The sequence below is a fragment of the Vigna umbellata genome, chromosome 9 (assembly GCF_029865625.1).
Source record: "Vigna umbellata cultivar VRB3 chromosome 9, Vumbellata_1.0, whole genome shotgun sequence".
NCBI lineage: Eukaryota > Viridiplantae > Streptophyta > Magnoliopsida > Fabales > Fabaceae > Vigna > Vigna umbellata.
Genome location: NC_142173.1, coordinates 31,642,399 through 31,659,770, shown reverse-complemented (window position 1 = coordinate 31,659,770; position 17,372 = coordinate 31,642,399). Strand labels below are relative to the sequence as shown.

Sequence of the window (17,372 nt, the reverse complement as noted above, 5' to 3'; positions counted from 1 at the left end):
GATTTTTCCACTGGTCCGTGTCCCTTAGGGTGTTTTGGAGATTTAGCCGTATTATTATTTTTAAATCTGAATTTCATTAGATGAAATAAATTAAGAAAACGAAAATAAAAACGAGAAGAAAAAGAGAAAAGACAAAGGAACGCAATTACTATAGTAAGAAATTATAAAGATGTGAAAACATTGCCAAATGTATAATCTGGAAATTAACATGAAACAAAGCCAATAGGATGACTCATCATTCAGAAGTTCCAAAAAAGTGAGTCATAGGAAGTCTTGGTCAACTGACTCGGGCCTCATCCATCAGATTCTTGCAACAACTGAGGAAATTTTGAATCCCCTTGGGCGTGTTAGAGATTGGTATTGCAGACTCAGCATCAGCTAATAACTTTAGAAGACCTTCAATGGCTTCATTGGCGAGGGAAGCTAGTTATGAGAGACCTCTCTTTCAATTCCCCCTTGCTCAACAATATGCTTCTTCATTTGAATTATCAATTCTTTATGTTGCTTCTCTGATCCAGCCCGATGCCAGCGTTCCTTCTTCAGTTTTGTCACTACTGCTTTTATCCACTGCTCATCATTTTGAAATTGTTTTTCACAATTTGGGTAGGTGAAATTAACGTGAATTACAACTTGATTGTCTTAACCCTTTCTACGTTCCCTTTCCTAAGGAAAACTTTCATTAATAATCCATAATCTTGAGCCTCCCTCCGACCATTGCCCCAAGTGTCTCTAACCTGATGAAGCAATTCAGCAAAGGTTCCTTCCTCTTAAGATCTGCGATATGGCCAGAGATGCAGGCGTGGGCGCTACCCAGATTGCTTTTGTGCTAACACAGTATTGTGATTAGTACAACATCGAATACCCATGAGGGGTACATTAGGGTACTTCCTGCAATGATATATGATGTGTGGTCCTTGCTGCCCAGAAAACACGTCATTTAAACCTTTCCTCCTCTAAGCCCGTACAGAGTTGCGCTCATTCATTTGCCTCTTTCATCTTTGGTTTACACCGCAACAACTTCTTCACGTGACATGTGGCATTCAAAATGGCCTTACTCATGCGAGAGATCTTCTCTCTACATGGATCATAACCTTGACTAAGGGTCTTGGAAACTTCAGTTAAGACAATAGGGAGTGGATTCTTTAGAGAAAACTTTGTATCCCACAAAATGCGTTCATGGTGACATAGCCGATAAAATCCGAGATATTAGCAAAGAGCGTGACACCATAGAGGACAAGAGCTAGCACATTCGTAATTGTTTCCCACTCTTCCCCCTTATCCGAACGATACAGGTACCACTCTAGGTAACCCTGAGGAAGGTTCCTCGCTTTACCCTTAAGCATGAATCCTCTTTCCAACTTCATTGGATGCACTCTTATGATTCTCACTTGCTGCAAGATAGGGGTATACTGCCCCAGGTAGTTGTAGGGAATTTTTCCCTTGAGAGGTATATCTAAAATTTGCTCGAATTCTTCTACCATAGGCACCAATTGGAAATCCCAGAAAGTGAAACATCTTAGTGGTGATTCATAGTACTGGGCTAAAACAGTAATGGCCGTGTTTGAACTTTCACCTTTAACAGGCTCAACAGATTCCCATACTCCTTCCTGAATGCATCCTTTTGGGGTTGTCTTCATTTTCTTCAGCAGTTCTCTCAGGCCATCCATATTACCCTCCTTTACTTCAGATCTCATGTTAATTCCCATTTTATCTTAAAGGCTTAGTCACAAATTTATAATTTCTCGACTATAATCCACAAAGTGTGACAAGACCATAAAAAACACGAGCTAAAAAGAAAGAAGGCAAAAAGAAGAAAGAAGAAAAAATAAATGTATAAATAGATATGATGATATATTCAAGGTGCGTGATTTTTTTAAGCAAACATGAGGGTTATGAAAATTGCACCCATCTCCCTTTGTGCCCTAGAGAAGGTTCGACACTTAAGATTCAAGGTTAAGTATATGCAATCTCACAAGGATGGTTCCCTGAGCCTAAAGGTCAATGGTCACTAGAGCTATGGCCCCCTTCACAACATCTCCACAACAATCGAGTAATCAACTAGATGTGAAAACACAAATGAAGAGAACAGACTCTAGCTGGGGTTCTCACGATAGCCAAACAGGAAGTATGTCCCAAATGGCACCGCTACACAACCCCTCTATTTCTAAGTTACACTCAGACCCGGGTATAGGGCCCCACTCATGATATGCATAATGCGCGTGTGTGAAGGGATAATGCAATGCATACCCAAACCTCCACCTGCAAAACAACCAGAAAATTCTCCCAGACAGATATAAGCATGTTATCTATTCTAGAATTCAATATTCCACAATTATTTCAAACCTAAAGAAACAAGCAGAAGAACTCACATGCAATTATTCCAAATATCAGACATAGATAAAGAAAAAGGGAAGAAAAACACACAAAAAACCACATCGAGTTCGCACATCTAATTAAATGGCCTGACTCTCTTCACGTCCCCAGTGGAGTCGCCATCTGTCGCAACCGGAATCGCGACGGGACGACGATCCAAAAAGAAACGGGTTTCGAAAAGAGATTTGGAGTCGCCACCATAGTTTATTATGGAAAACTACGGAAAAACCATAAAATGATAAAGCGTGGTCTACAAGAACCAGATTCTAGGTTCGGGAGTCGGTTACGTGTAGGGAAGGTATTAACACCCTACAACGCCTACCTTAAGGCAGTACCTTTAACTAAATGCACGAATCTGATGTGGTTTTCAAAATGTTTAACTATCCCCTAAAATAAAATTATAAATAAACAAAATATATTTTTTTTAGTTTTTTGGGCCCGACAAGGATTGACCTTGCTCCTACGTATTCTCATTCAAAATGAGAAAAATCAGGGTTACGTAGTTCTTTTGAATCTGTTTGAGAAATTTGTTTGGAAATTGTTTGAAAATTTGTTTTGAAATGATTTTGGATTTTTGGGAAGTGAACCTGACAAGGGCTAACCTTGCTCCTACGTATCTCCATTTTTGATGAAGAATCAAGGAACACGTAGTTCTGGCCGAAAGACTGTTTGTTTGCTTGAAAGTGTTGATGTTTTTAGTTTTTGAAGATTTTATATTTTTTTGACATTTTTTGTAAAAAAAGAAAGTGAAAAGGTTTTTAGCACAAGGACGATGCGAGCGATCACACATGCGCTTAACCTTTTGTAACATATTTTTGTAATTTTTTATTTAAGAAAGAGAAAAGGTTTTTAACACAAGGACGATGCGAGCGATCATACATGTGCCTAAACCTTTTAAAATATTTTATTATTATTTGAGAAAAGAAGAAGAAAAGGTTTTAGCACAAGGAAGATGTGTGCGATCACACATGTGCCTAAATCTTTTTAAATATTTTTGTTATTGTTTGACAAAAGAAGAAGAAAAGGTTTTAGCACAAGGACGATGCGTGCGATCACACATGTGCCTAAACCTTTTAAAATATTTTTGTATTAATATTTTTAATATTTATATAATTAAAAAGTAGATACGGAAAAGAGAGAAAAAAGAAAAATAAATAAAACAAAATAAAATGAGAATAAAATAAAATAAAACTAAGATAACACAATAAAAGGAAATAACACGAAAAATAAATAAATAAATAGACAAAAAAGAAAATATAATAAATAAAATAAGAAACAAAAAAAGACAAATGGACAACATAAAAAAGAAATTGAAAATTTTAAAAAGGAGACATGGCCAAACTATTAATGGGGAGGTAGAAACCTAAAAAAGGTAACTGCAAAGAGGAAACATACTCATATTTGCCTATGGGCTCGAGGCCCAACTAAGAAAGGGGAAAAGAAAAGAAAAACGGGGGTGCCAGGATGAGAGGGGGGTGTAAAATAAAACTTGAGGCTCTCTTGATTTGTAAAAAACGGAGTAGGCTTCAACCCAAACAGAAATGGGTGTGAATGGGAAATATGTATCAACATAAAGAAAAGAAAGCAGCCCATGCTAGGCCCAAAGCCTCATTATTCAGAAACCCACTAGGGGTTTGCTCAATTTTTCTTCATTTTTCCATCTCAGAAAAACAAGAGACCCTCTCTTGTCCCAGCCAGGGACCCTAACGAAGGGTCATCACCTCTGCGCGCACACTGCCGCCCCCGCCATACCGACCACCGCGTGTCACCGTCCAAGCCATCGCCGGCTCAGCCGCCCACCGTCGAGACCATTGCCGGCCGGAGTCGTTACCGGTCATGGCGCCGGACCCTCCTTTCCTTCTCTTCTTCCCGCGAGCGGGAAGTTTTCCCTTTTCTCCGTCGAACACCGCCTGAGCGAGCCCAGACGTCTCGAATCAAGACACCACCGGCGTCACCCGTCACAGCCAAGGTCGCCAACGGACATAGCCTACACTGGAACTGGTCGTCGCCGCCTCCGAATCGCGAACCAGGTCGCACCGGTGACGCAACTCGCTGCCGGCGTACGTGACTCTTTCCTCCCTCTTCTCCATTGATTCCACTGAGGCTTGCCGAGACAATCTCTGGGGGTTCTATGTATGGGTTCTTACTCTGATGTTGTGGTGTGCTTATGATTTTTTATGATTTAACCTTGTTAATGGTTAGAGATGAACAGAGGCGTGAAGGCTTAGTATCAATATCTGGTTTGGCTCTTGGATTCTTGGTGGTTGGTGGATGGATATGGACCGTGGGTGTTGACAGAGAATGGAAGAATCAGCTTAAGCAAATTTGGGTTTCTGTTTGTTGGGATGAATGAATAACCAACAATGTGCAGAAGCAAATCATGTATACTCAATATAATTGCAAGTTCAATACGAGCAGATAAAGCCAGGCGTTATCAAGTCAAGACAGAAGCAGAAACCCAATTAAGAGTAGATTATAATCATCTAACATTCATAACCTTTGCGAGCGATGGAGCTAAGGGGAACTTACCTTGTATGTTTGCGTTTTCCTCTCGTAAGTCCTTGTAATCCTTTTTCCAGGGAGAATGGGCATGAGAGTGAACTCCAGTTGATGGTGATATCCAACGAGTGAATGGAGGAGGATTTTGTTTTTGCAGTTAATGGTGTGGGTCGAGGGAGTAGTGGGTTCCTGCGATGTGCGTGATGAGGAAATAGAGAAGAGGGTGAGAGGTGAATGATGGATGTAATGCCGGCGAAAGTGGGTTCATCAGAAGTTCACATATATGCTTCTCTGGTTACTGGAATGCAAGATGAATTCGTTCAACGAATGGCTAGGGTTTTTTTTTTCTTTTTTCAGGTCTTTAGGACGACAGAGATATGAAAAGGAACTCTCCATCCCATTTTGTCTGTGCCCCCAGGTTATTGATGGTTCCCACATGAATAATATCTGAAGGGTGAATACTGAACCCAGCGAATATTGCTCCCAAGATCATTCTTTGATTTTTTTTTTTTGTCTTTTTCCTTGCGTGAGGACTTCAGCCTCCCGACACTCCATTGCTTCGTGCCACCCTATTGCCAGCATTTCTTCTTACTGCAATTGGCTAAAGCTATTGCTTCTTGCTGCAGCATGGGTCTGAGCCAAAGATTTTCACCAAAAAAATGATAGATGCGCAAAGATTTAAGACAAAAAAAAGTTGATAGCATTGAAAACAGAAATGAACGTTAAGTGCAATCTGATCATCACTTTTTTTGTTTTTTTTTCCTTTAAAAGAGACTAAATAAAATATAATAAAATAAACTAATATAAAATCAGAATAATAACATAAAATGAAATAAAATAATTATATAGTATAGTATGATAAAAATAGAATTAAAATAATAAAGTAAAGTGGAACAAAATGAAAAAGAAATGAAATACGATAACGTAAAATAAAAAGAATTAAAATAAATAATATAAAATGAAAAATAAAATAAAATAAAATACGAAATAAAATAAAATAACGTATAATTAACATAAAATAAGAAACGAAATAAACTAATGTAATAATAATGAAATATAATAAAAATAATAGAAAATAATAATAATAATAATACATGAAATAGAATTAAGGTAATAAAGTAAAAATTAAATAATATAAAAATAAATATAATAAGATCAAACAAAATAAAATAATAATAAAAACATTATTATCTTGTTATCTAGTCATTCGGACGAAATCGAGTGTTGAGAGCTGCCCCTCTTTACTTAGATATTACCGGATAATATGAAATTTGATATTTTTGTATTATCTGAGTAAAAGCTAAGTAAAGATTGAAACACTAATTTCGTCTGGATTTCAAAAGAGAAAAAGCAAGAGTAAGAACTGATCCAAATACGATAATTGAAATCAATGAAGAGTGTCATGACGCGACAAAGAAAGTTCGATCATTGCCTAGCAGAACACTTGAACTTAGGATGCCAAAGAAAACTGGGCTTGGGGGGGCCAGTGTGGACTGGGCTTTGTGGGCCAGTGTAGAAACTGGGCTTTGGTGCTAGTGTTGAAATTGGGCTTTATGGGCCAGTGTGGAAACTGGGCTTGGAGGGCCAGTGTAGAAACTGGGCTTTGGGGGGCCAGTGTGGAAACTGGGCTTTGGGGGCCAGTGTTGAAACTGGGCTTGGGGGCCAGTGTAATCAATGCTTAACACAAAAATTCTCAACAAACATAAAATTAATATAAAATCATCTTATTAATTAGAGATATTTTAAGAAATTGGAAGTATAGGAGGAAAAACTTAGAGACCCAGGATGAAACACCCAAATTATAAATGTGAAGAGTTTTTAAAGTGCTAATAGCATTAGTATGCTCATAAAAATCACTCAAAAAATTCTCTTATTATTACCTCCATTTAAAAAATATATATTTTTATATATAATATAGAACCATTATTTGATGATTAAGAAAGTAATGAAATTGACACCAATTTGTAAATAATTAAGAGAAATTTATAATGACCAATATTTATAATTTATTCATTTTTAATAATATTGATGAAATAAAGTTTTAATTTTTATTTATATTTTTAAATTTAAATTTTTATATTCCTTATGCTTTATGATTTTTTTATAACTTTTTGATATTGTACTTATTACATTTAATATATTTTAGATAATTATATTGTCGTATATAATCATGTTAGATACATCATCATACACGTATTCATAAACCGTACATCTACTTAACGTTACAAACATTGAATGTAACGCTGATGTTTTCCATCTAGGTTGCATGCACTTTCAATGGAATAAGTAAATAATACAAGTTATATATATTCCACGATTCAAGAAAAGTGATTAAGAGCAACTTCCTAAGGAGTTAAAATGGTGCAAGCAATTGGTTCATTTAATATGCTTGAATGGTGGTCCACAGCATTGAGGAGCCTCAATCAACCTATTGAAATTTCGATATCGATAATATTTATATAATTTATATTTACTTTTTTTAATGGTATTTATTTATTTTTACTCCTTCATAAAAATAATTTTCTACTCATATCTTCCTATATATAGTTTTTAAAAATATTAAAAAAATTGAGGGCCCATTTGTATAATTTTTTAATATTTAACGTTATACAATAAAGTATAAATTGTGAAAAGCCAGAAAACCAATCATAAAAAGAGAGAAACAATTATATATAGATGAGGCAAAGCCAATCATATAAAGAGAGATATGGTATGCATGTGACAACTCTCATTGGACCACCACAATTCTTTTTTTTTTTCTAAATAATTTCTTTCCACTCATTACTTAAATTAAACTATCTTCTTTCATTCCTTCAAGCTGATCCCAACAAACAAGACAAAAGTTCACTCACTTACGTCATCAAGGAACCGAACCACACGAGTGTGGTCCAGACCATCACACACAGCCCACATCACAGAACAAATTAATATAGATACTAAATATTAGTTCTAAACTCAAAATTGTACTTTTAATTCAATACTATACACAATAAAATAATATATTAAATATGTATTAAAACAATAAAACTCAAATTTTAATTGTAAAAATATAAAAACAAAAAAATATTTGAAATACTATGTCTGAGTTGTGCATGTAGCTATATCCCATTCTTTTTGGATTGCAGAATATATGATCAGCAAGTGGTACAAAAGGAAGATCCGAGGTATATTCCAGAATATATGTCAGAGACACTGAACACATAAAAGTTTTTAGATACAATTTATGTGACTGTGTCTGAGTCTGAAACATTCCTTTGAAGTATGAAATATGTGAGGATGAGGAATATTGTAGCAGGAATAAAAGTGAGATCCTCGTGGGTGAAATTAATTATTAGTTTTAAAATATTATTAATTAAACATTACTTATTCTTTTTTCCAGGCTAAGTAACACTATTGTTTAATGCCATTTTATTTTCTAAATTGTGACTCCTATAATTGAGAGTTTCTTTTTGGATTTTGTATAATATTCGGAAAAATGATTTTTCTGAAAATTTTAAAATATATATATGATGATATGTGGAAAGGGAGAGGAGTGGAAGAATAGATAGCCATGATTGAAGGTTATTTGTCGCATGCATGTGCACATGGTGGTCTTCATTGCAACAAATTCTATTGATCCAGACTCAATAACATCTTGTTTAGTTTAGAATTTGGGTTAGATTTAATTTTTTAATTAATTTTAACTTTATACTGGAAATAAAAAAATAATAAACATTTTCAATTTTCAATTTTCAATTCGGAAATCTGTTTCTGAGAGTTAGAATGGTTATCCAAAAACACGTTAGTTTCGTATAATTACTTTTTATGATATTAAATTTAATAAAATTAAAGCATGACAACTTGTGGATTCTTTAATTTTTCTAAAATAAATATTGTGCATTAAATAATATTTCAACTCTCTAAAATCTGTAATTCTTCCAAAATTTTCAAATCAAGTTTTGTTACTGTTTACATGTTTCCCTTTTACTATCATATGCAACATCCAAAATATAACATAATACTATATCATAGATTAATCACATATACCAATATGATAGATCAGTTCTTCAAGAGTTAGTAAAGTATTTTAACATTACAGTTATCCAAAATAACCATAAAACTAAAAACTTTACAGAGTAATATAAGTCTGATACAAAACATAGAAAACTAAACCGAACGATTCTACAAACAGACTTATACAATTCATTACATATCGAATGGTCATAAATCGAAAATTAATATCGAAAAACTGTGATTAGACCGAACATTAATTTAATATAAAAAAACTGTGATTAGATCGAACGATTATAAATAGATAACACCTCTAATAGACCAAACCCAGTTAATGACTGAGTACGGGACATGGCCGAACGGTCAACAAAACAAGATTCTGAATAACACTTCTTAGACCAAAATAAGATATTTTCTCTTAATTTGTAAACCTCCAAACTTGATTCCTAAGTTATTTTAAACCTATTCCACTGAACCTATTTCACACTGACTCCAACTCACATTTTCACATACTCTTTTTCCCAAACCAAAAATGACCGAACGTTCTACAGCAGGAAACTCCAAACCATTTCACATGTCTCGGCCAAACACAGAATTTGAATACAATTCAATCAAACATACCATTATTCATACATGCAAGCGTTCAAACATAATTCCAAACATAGAAAAACATAATTAAATTACTAGCTTCCCTTACCTCGAATAAACCAGACACTTCCTAAGCTTCCACTGTGAGACCCTGAAAATTTCTCTGTAATTACCTGTCACATCACCATTAATACACCCCTCAATCCATTCTTATCTCATTTTAAAACCCATTTTCAAATCTGATAAACTCTCTGACATTCACTGAAACCACGCCCATCATTCTCTGAAAACGCACATGGCTTCCCCTGCACACACGCCACGTGTTGCAGAAGAAGCTTCCAGTTCAGAATTTAGTGGGCACGTGTCAGCTTGGGGTACGTTCGCTCAAACGAACGTGAATTTCACAAAACTGGATTTTCAGAAAACCCTCTCACCTGCACCACGCACTCTTCGTCTTCCTCTGAACCCAAACCTCCATTTTCTCCATCTTCTCTCTAAAACTTCCAACTTCTCTCTACTGTTAATCTTACGTTACTTCTCCAAACCCGTTTTCAGCACCGTAGGAACATTCATCCAGCTGTGGTCTTCCTTTTGGACCGAACAGAACTGGAATCCAACTGGTAAGTTCCTCTCTTTAGTAGCTGTCCATTAGGGTTTCATGCGAAACCATGCTATCGGTTTATGCATGTACTGTATCTGAATAAATTCTGGTTGTGGGTGTTTAGATCAAGTGGTTAGATTGAGTAGAAGGAACTTAAGGGGCTGTTGCGTATAGAAGAACTGTAGTTGAACGTGTGGAAATCATATTTTAGGGCGTACACTGCTATCCAGGTAAGGGGAGCTTATAAATTTAATTTATACTTGTATGAATCATGAACGTATGATATGAACTGTATGTATGATCAATATGTTGATTTTAGCATGTATGAATGAACGTTGATTGAACTGGATGCATGGAATATGTGTTGGCTGTGATGTATGAGTATATTTGATACGTATGAATGTGAATTGTATAAAGTCTGGAATTGTGTTGATTTAAAATTACAAAGTATGAATTACATGAGAAATATTGAGTTAAGATAAGTTGGAAAAAAAAAAATCTGGAATCCTGTTAAGGTTGAAAATCTGTATCTGAGAAAGTCCCTATGATAATTAACGCTCGTCACCGTACGGTCTTATACCGTTCGGTTTCCCTGCAAAGGCTTAGAATTGAATTCTTTCATTTGGGAAGAATTCGGTGTGAGAACGAGCGTCCTTATTGAGTTACTATGTTTGAGTGTTCGGCTCAACGTAGAGTTGTCGTACGCCTTAAATTAAACAATGCTGAAATGAGAACGTTCGGCCTTATGTCGAACGTTCGTTCGTAATAGCGTTCGGCCTTATGTCGAGCGTTCGTCTTTGATAGCGTTCGACCTTATGTCGAGCGTTCGTCTTTGATAGCGTTCGACCTTATGTCGAGCGTTCGTCTTTGATAGCGTTCGACCTTATGTCGAGCGTTCGTCTTTGATAGCGTTCGACCTTATGTCGAGCGTTCGTCTTTGATAGCGTTCGGCCTTATGTCGAGCGTTCGTCCTAAAATAGCGCTCGGTCTTATAACGAGCGTTCGTTCTAAATTGCGCAATGTCTCAGACCAATCGTTCGTTCTAATTGAATACTCATTTGATAAAACAGCGTTCGTCCAAAGTATTAAATATTCAATTTTCTTTACGTTCGTTCCATTCCTGGCAGTGGTTTTCATATGCAAGTCTCTTCAAAAATAATTCTAAGTGTTCTTGATCCTCCATTGTGCATTAAATCTGGTGCAAGTTTTTATCCCAAATATTTTTCTAAGTACCAGTACACTTCAAAATTGAGTCAGTTCATTTAATTGGTCAAACAGAAAGTACGTTCGTTATATATTTTTACTGATTATCCAGTAAATTCATTTGGACGTTCGTCCTCACCCTTCATTGGACTGAACGTTCGTCATTTTTGACTCCTGAACCTAATGATGTGAAAGATGATGAATTATGATAAGTTAAAGTGTGAACACTATGAGAACTGAATTTATGATGTTGGATTTTGGACGAGCGTTCCAGGGAGGAACGTCTCATATATATATATTGAAAGATTGAATTGGTAAAGTATGACTATGGTTAGCTAATGCTGGCTTGGTCCATCCTGATATTCCGTGATGCTCATCTTCACGTAGAAGAGAGTAGTCATGTGTGGGAATGGCAGGAGGTCTTTCGTATCCCTCACTTAGCAGGGGCGAAGGATTAACCTCGAGTGGCAGCTGTTGAGGGTATCCCAGTTACTACATCACTCGGGTGCAAGGACGCCTGTAGCTACACGGTTCATACAGTCCGGACGGTCGTCTTTTATATTTATAAAAATTTCTATATTCCAATATGTTAAAGTGTATGTTATACGTGTGCATTGATACGTTGAATGTGTATGATGAACGTATGAATTAAATATTATAAGCTTACCCTTGCATTTCCTTGTGTTGTCTTGTATACGTATCTCCGTCTTGTCAAATGCAATGATCATCCGTTGTGGATGTGAGCAGATGGTGGTGCATCCCTGGAAGAAATGCTGGAAGAAGAAAATTTAGAAGAAGCAAATCTGGTGCAAGTGGAAGTAAAGACCGAGCCTTAGAGCGCTCGTTTAAATGTTAGAGTAATTTGAACGTTCGGCTATGTATTTTGTAAAGCCGTTCGTCCTAATGATCTCCATTTCTGTTTAAGCGTACGCTATTTTTATTATCCAAGTCGTTCGGCTTTTGAACTCTGCTTTATTAATGTAAAGACTGCTTATTTACTGTTAATTGTAATTAATTCTAAATTATGGTAATTACTATATTTTGGGATGTTACATCCACTGTTTGGACTAACTAGCAAACAACTTCTAAGGCAACCTACTAAATTTCCACTTCACACAACAGCTAGATTAATGGAAAGGAAAACTCTTGCCACCAAGAAAAAACTCAGACACCGCCTAGATGATGATCAGAAGAAGGAGAAAGTGAGAATTTGTAGAGAGAAGAAGGAGAATTGTAGAGAGAAAGAGGAGAAAAACTCAGAGAGTTTGGAGAGAAGAGATGCATGCAGAAAGTGACTCGACGTTTTAAAAAATTTACTTATATACTACTGTCAAAAACCGATTGGCCAATCAGCTACACACACTTGTCTTCCACTTTCTGGATTTCTAAATCCTTACACCTACACCTGACTCCCACTCACTGCTGAATTTAATGGTCCTGACACTATACATTTATTTCATAAAAATATTTTCTTTTGAAATAATCCTTTAAATTTTCAAATTTTAAAAATACTCCACGTCAAATTGTGGGAAAAAGAATGAGGCAACCATTAGTTTAAGGGGTTATATTTTTGTTTTGGATTGTTATAATTTTTTTTGTTTAAGAAAAAAAAAGCTTAAAAAGAAATTATAAGATTAAAAAAACCTATAGAAATATAAATCTCTTACTAATATTCTAATCACAGTTATGATAAATATTTTAGGTAAAATATTCAGAAAAGTTATGTGTTTCTTTACAGAAGTGAGCTGTAAACTCAGAGGTAAAATTTTAAAACGATCAAATATGTAGTTAAGTTTCCATATTCTTTGTAACTACAAAATCAATAATAGTAATATTTCAAACCGTAAAGGTTTTATTTCTACAAATAATTTATACAGTCTTTTTCCTTAAAAAATAACTTAAAAAAATCTGAAATTACAATTTTACCATCTTGATAATTTTTCTTCAGAAGTATTAAAAGTTTAGTATATTCTCTAGAATATTTTGAAATATAAAACAATTGCTTTAATGCAATGTGAACAAGGCAAATAAAGGGCACATTTATTTCTAAATGATCTGGATAGCACGCATTATCCGTTTGAAAATAACATAGAAAATAAAATAAAAAATATAAAAAATCGGGAGAGTGATAAAACGTAACAGTGTGACCCCATCATATGTGGGAGTTGATGGGACGAAAGTTACCACCGCCCGGGGACCTCATCATCATCTACAATTAATTGGACGAAAATGATAAAAGTGAAATGAAATTAATGTCATTCAATTTTCATTTATAATCTACATGACTAGGGTAGTCCATAAAACACATTTAATTAGTGGTAACAATTACATTATTGCAGGTTAAATTTAATGTTTAACTTAATATTTCCCTTTCTCTTTAGACTTTTAATTATTGTTAAAACAACTTAATATAACACAATCCTGCTCCGTTTCTAAGTTTAACATATCAAGCCTGTTTTGGCCACATCGATCTAAGATAAGACAAAATACAACTTTAGACTATACATGTTAAGCATTGGGACCCATCTTCTTATATTTGGCATTATTTCTTTATTTATTTCTAAATTATTGTGCCAACATTTTTTATATACTCCAAAATTCATAAGTTAATATTATTGGACAAAATTCTTTCAATATTTTTCTTAGGTTTTCTTTTCCATTCATTGCCGGACTCCTCTAACAATATTTTCTAACATGTCATATTTTTCTTTTCTCTGTTTCACACATTCACCACATGAGAAGTTGGGCCTTCTACCCACATGAGAAGGTTGGGTTTTCGGACTTGTAATAGAATTAAGTTTAATAATGATAAGATTATTGCTCTTTTTATTTTATTTATTTTATATTTGGGAATAAATTTTCATACTTTTAACTTACTAAATCCAACTTTAATATGATATTTTTCTTTTTTAAAAAAAATTAAGAACTTAGAAAATAGAGTATTAAGGTTGATAGGTGTATTAAAATAATAAGATCGAGTACTTTATTATAAAATAATTTTATAATATGAATAGAATTTTCTAAACTCGTCTCATTATTTAAAACACACTCTATCTCTCAAGAACTGTTTCTCTTTGTTTCCTTTCACATATCTCTAAGTGTTCTAACTCCTTGATCATCCGTTTGAAGATAAGGAGGTGCCTAGACGATCACGACGTCAAAGGCTACAAATCTACCCGATCAATTCGCTATTTAGAGCAAGTAAGTTTGTACTCATTCCTTTGGTATTTTTAGGGTTCATGATCATGCAAAGGGATTCTGCTTTGCATGTGTGAAGAACTTCTCATCTTTGATTCTTGGTTCAATTGAGGTCCTAAGGTCTGTTTTCAATCATTAATCAGTGATTTGTAGGTTTCTTTAGAAAGAAGTTCCTTGTGGTGGAAGCAACGGTCGAGGATTTCTAGAATGGTAGAAGTTTTCTAGAGGTAAGGGAAGCTAGAGTTTTCTTTAATTAATGTTTATGGTGTAAGTTTGATGTTATATATGAGTATTAAATTCATTGGGTGAAATTTCTGTTTTGTGCTAGTTTAATTTATTTGATTGGGTGTATTTGAGTAATTTGTGATATAATGCTACTGTGAGATATATTGGATGATAAATTAGTTTGGGATTGGATGTTAATATGTTTCATTTCTGTTTTGAATGTACGTTGCAAAGTTTATGAGTTAAGGAGTTGAAAATCTAGGAGTTGTGGTAGTTAAAATGAGGGTTTTGATGTGCAATTCGGTGAGGTAGTGTTTGGGGGTAGAAATCTAGTATTGCAAGTCTATATAGATGTCATTTGAGGTTTATGGGTATCTTGAGTAAGTATAAATATGATAGGGAACTTGGTATGGCTCAAGGGGATGGTTTTAGAAGATTTAAGTGCAAATAAAGGGGGTTTTAATAGGTGAAAGTTTGAATTATGGGTTATGTGTTCAAATGGTTAGTTTAGGGAGTGTTAGTAAGTTATTTGGGACTTGTTGGAGTCCCTAAGTTGTTTGAATTTGAGTCATAACTGGTAGAATGCAATTTGGGTCTATAAAGTGAGGTTTTGGTAAATTTTGGATTGAAATCTTGTGATCAATCACACTTTAAAATGAGTTTAGGTTGGTTTAGATACATTTGTTTAGGTCCATTTGAGTGTAGAATAAAATCTAGGAGTGTTAGAAGTTGGGAAAGATTTGTAGGATAGGTCAAGGTTGGTTAAGGGTGCAAATTCTGCAGTTTTAATACTGCATAATTATGTAGTCTTGCTCAGCGAGTTGGGTCACTGAATGAAAGGTGAGGGAGCTTGGCTCACTGTCTTTGTGTTTGCACAGCGAGCTTGGTTGTTGAGCGAGAGGTGAGGGGTCTGGACCATTGTTTTTGTTTTCGCACAACGAGCTTGGTCGTTGAGTGAGAGGTGAGGGGGTCTGGACAACTGTTTCTATATTCGCACAGTGAGCTTGGCCGCTGAGTGAGAGGTGAGGGGGTATGTACCACTGTTTCTGTGTTTGCACAACGAGCTTGGTCGCTGAGCAAGAGATGAGGGAGTCTAGACAACAATTTATGTGGTCGCCCAACGAGCTTGGTCGCTGAGCGACTAATCCGTTACTTATTCTTTTATTCCTTCTATCTTTGTTTCATGTTAATCTTGAGTTATGTTTTGGTTGTTATAATGGTGTAAAAATATATATGGTATTATAGGATCATTAATAATATATGTTGAGATTCAATTGTGAAAGTATGCAATCTAAGTATGGTTTCAAATGGATTCACGGTTGGTAACATGAGTTCCACAAAGGAACTCCTTTGGTATGGTTTCAAGTATTTTAGAATGAATGTAGGGAGCTCAGTATTGGGGGTTATCCTAACACTGTAATGGTCCTTCATTCTCAAATAGAGAAGATTGATACACTAGCACAAAAACACCGTATAATGTCATTGTTTTTCGGCCTTTCACGTTGAATTCGAGATCGACGTCATATCGGGAGACATTAAATTGAAGTCGAACATAGAACAATTCGACGTTAATCAAATTAACGTCGAATTTTTTCAATATTCGACGTTAATCAATTATTTTGTTTTTTTTTAATTAATTGTTACCCTTTTTTACAACTCTACGAGACCTGAAAAGCAGGAAAACAACAAATTTCAGTTTTTGATATTTTACAAAGCATACGAATGATGAACGTGTAGTATCAACAACAAACAATAATAAAAACAGTAAAAAACAACAAACAAGTTCAATCAAAAAACAAGAACAAACAGGTTCAACCAAACAAAAACAACAAACAAGTTAAAAAAAAAACAAGTTCAACAAATAAGTTCTTCAAAATGAAAACGAAAACTAACCTTCAAAAGTGGGTTCGTCGAAATAAAGTATTGCCACTAGTGAGATAGAAAGCAGAATGTGCCTATGAAGGACAAGAACACGAAAATAATCGGTCAAAATAAACGAAAATCATACCTAAAGTAGTTAATTAACATGAATTTGTAACAAATGAAAGAAAGATTACACGTGAATGTCGTCAAACTTCGTTCCAGAAAAAATTGAGCAGAGAAGAGGGTATCGCACGCTAAGATAAAGTGAATGAATTTTCAATCTCTCGCTCAAATTTTTATTGAATTCACTAACCTTTTAACGTCTAACGCTGGGGCATTCGACATTTTTTATCCTTTTGACGTCTAATTCTAGAGAATTTGACGTCATACGTAAATACATTTTCACCTTCGCGCCAAACATTTTCGCAAAATTTACCCAATATAACAAATTGACGTTGAATTACAATTCTAAACGACGTATAATAATTGCATTTATTTACAAAAATGTCACCGATCATTTTTAACGTTGGTTATTCAGTGGTTGGACGTTGAACGCGTGACATTATATGCTGTTTTCGCACTAGTGATACACGTGGTGAGAGTAGTAGGAGGTCCTAGTCTAGGCGCTACGTGGAGGCCTATGACGCGGTAACATACTAACCTTGTGTGAGTGGTAGGGTGAAACTCATTGGCAATGACTTTGCAAAGCAGTAGAGGTCGCACAAGTGCACAACCTGCCATAGCTCGATATTCATTATAAGTCCGGACAGTCGGTTTAGGTCTTTCCATATTAAGATGGTTGGGTTAATATCTATATGTATGATTCTTGTAT

At 35.0% G+C, this 17,372-nt stretch overlaps 1 long non-coding RNA gene across 1 annotated transcript; it reads left to right on the top strand.

Annotated features, from left to right (window-relative positions):
- The first annotated feature begins 9,609 nt into the window (after positions 1-9,609).
- Positions 9,610-12,234, top strand: LOC148193219 (uncharacterized). Its single transcript, XR_015782369.1, has 3 exons — positions 9,610-10,070; positions 10,176-10,281; positions 12,002-12,234. It is a non-coding gene; the product is annotated as an uncharacterized LOC148193219 (long non-coding RNA).
- The last annotated feature ends 5,138 nt before the right edge of the window (positions 12,235-17,372 follow it).